At 47.0% G+C, this 2117-nt stretch overlaps 1 non-coding gene across 1 annotated transcript; it reads left to right on the top strand.

Moving 5' to 3' along the window:
* The first annotated feature begins 1663 nt into the window (after positions 1-1663).
* On the top strand, positions 1664-1736 carry TRNAV-UAC (transfer RNA valine (anticodon UAC)). The gene has a single exon. It is a non-coding gene; the product is annotated as a tRNA-Val (tRNA).
* Positions 1737-2117: the final 381 nt, after the last annotated feature.

A 2117-nucleotide genomic window follows, 5' to 3' on the forward strand; every position in this document is an offset into this window, starting at 1 on the left:
CAGCATATAAAGTCCGTGCCTTGGCACTTTTGCTTTTTGCGGACGACATGCTGTTGTCTCCTTGAGAAATCTAAGGAGGGTATATAGCAGAAAATCACCAGCGACTGTACAGTGCAAAGTATTGCCAGCACAAAATACAAAGTACACTATGGCACAAGTGGGGGAGAGCCCTTGAGGGCTGCTTACCGCCCGCTGAAAAGCGGGTGTGAGGTCGTAGAATCCCTTGTCTGAGTCTCCCCGTCTCCCCTCTGCAGCTCAGCGTGCAGGCAGGAATGGCTGCCGGCGTCCTGTGAAGAGGGGCGGACCGTGGGCGTCACAAACAAAAGTGCGGGAAACTGCGTCCCACTGTGCCTAGTGTGAGGGCTGGAGTATGTAAAACAGACTCCAGCTCTTAGCGCTGCTGGTCTGTACAGCGTCCCGCCCTCCTCCTGACTGGCAGGTCTGGGGGCGGGAACGATACGAACTAGGCCGCAAAAGCCGGGGACTGTAGTAATCTAGCGCGGCCGTCTATATGCACGGCCAGCGCGGAAGTCCCCGGCGCACCACAAATCCCAGCCGCGACGCAGTAAAAACTGACCCCCGCGGCCGGATCGGCCGATCGTACTAAGTCACCTCACTCAGCAGAGCTGTAGTGAGTAACGGCACAAGCGCAGCAGCGCTGTTTACCCCGGCGCACTAACACACCCAGCAATGCTGCAGTGTGCGTGCGATAAGCACGGGGACACGGAGTACCTTGATGGAGCAGGGTCCTGTCCCTGAGGAAACTCCGCTCCGTATCCAGCAGATCCTCCAGGGGCTGTGGATGGAGCACGGCCTCAGTGCCCGGAGACCGGTAAAGTCCCACTTCACCCAGAGCCCTAATGGGGATGGGGAAGGAATCAGCATGTGGGCTCCAGCCTCCGTACCCGCAATGGGTACCTCAACCTTAACAAACACCGCCGACAGAAAGTGGGGTGAGAAGGGAGCATGCTGGGGGCCCTCGTATGGGCCCTCTTTTCTTCCATCCGACATAGTCAGCAGCTGCTGCTGACTAAACAGTGGAGCTATGCGTGGATGTCTGGCCTCCTTCGCACAAAGCATAAAACTGAGGAGCCCGTGATCCCACGGGGGGGTGTATAGCCAGAAGGGGAGGGGCCTTACACTTTTAAGTGTAGTACTTTGTGTGGCCTCCGGAGGCAGTAGCTATACACCCAATTTGTCTGGGTCTACAAATTAGGAGCGACAAAGAAATTATAGCTGCTGGACAGACTCTCGGCTTCAACGCCCGATGAAGCCATGAAGGTGATTTTTTTTCAAAACATTTTAGTACAAAAATATAATTGAAAATTACAAGAATGATGTTGAATTCACTCTCAAAAAATATCATTGCTTTAAAAACAAGACCATTCTCATAGCAAAATTGTCCCATCTGATTTACAGAAAGAACAAACTATGGAGAAAAGAACAAACTATGTAGAAAAGAACAAACTATGTAGAAACCAAAGTAACACATTCAATATCAACTTCATTTTAAGGAAAATCGCATTGTTGGAAAAAAAATAATGGTAAAATATGTAATAAAAACAAATAATGAACTTGTCATTAACCAAACTTTACATCCAGTAGTAAATCCCTGGCAGTCAATATGCTGCTCTGCCAGCCAACACTCTGAAGCCCTTCATCAGGTTTCATAGTGTAGTGGTTATCACGTCTGCTTTACACGCAGAAGGTCCTGGGTTCGATCCCCAGTGAAACCAATTAGTTTTACGCTTTCATGAACCTGTAATAAAGGTAAAATAATTATAATAATATTTTATAAAGTTGGTTTTAGTCACCAAAACTGGCTTTACTGTGTTTTTGCACTTACTCTTTAATTTCTATGGGTGAAAAAATGCTGCAGATTTAAAAAAAAATAAATAAATAAATAAATATATAAATGAAACAAAACAATGCTGTTCTTAAATTCAGTCAGGGGAAAAAAAGCAAGTGTGTGTATGACAATTCTGAAATCTTGTAGTTTGCTATGGTACTGTCAAACACAGCTTCTTTTCTGCAGAAAAAGCACTTCAAAAACACTGTATGGCTATGTGCACACGCTGCGTTATTTTGACGCTGCGTTTTTGTACGTTTTTGGCCGC

Source organism: Anomaloglossus baeobatrachus, chromosome 10 (genome assembly GCF_048569485.1).
Source record: "Anomaloglossus baeobatrachus isolate aAnoBae1 chromosome 10, aAnoBae1.hap1, whole genome shotgun sequence".
Classification (NCBI taxonomy): Eukaryota; Metazoa; Chordata; class Amphibia; order Anura; family Aromobatidae; genus Anomaloglossus; species Anomaloglossus baeobatrachus.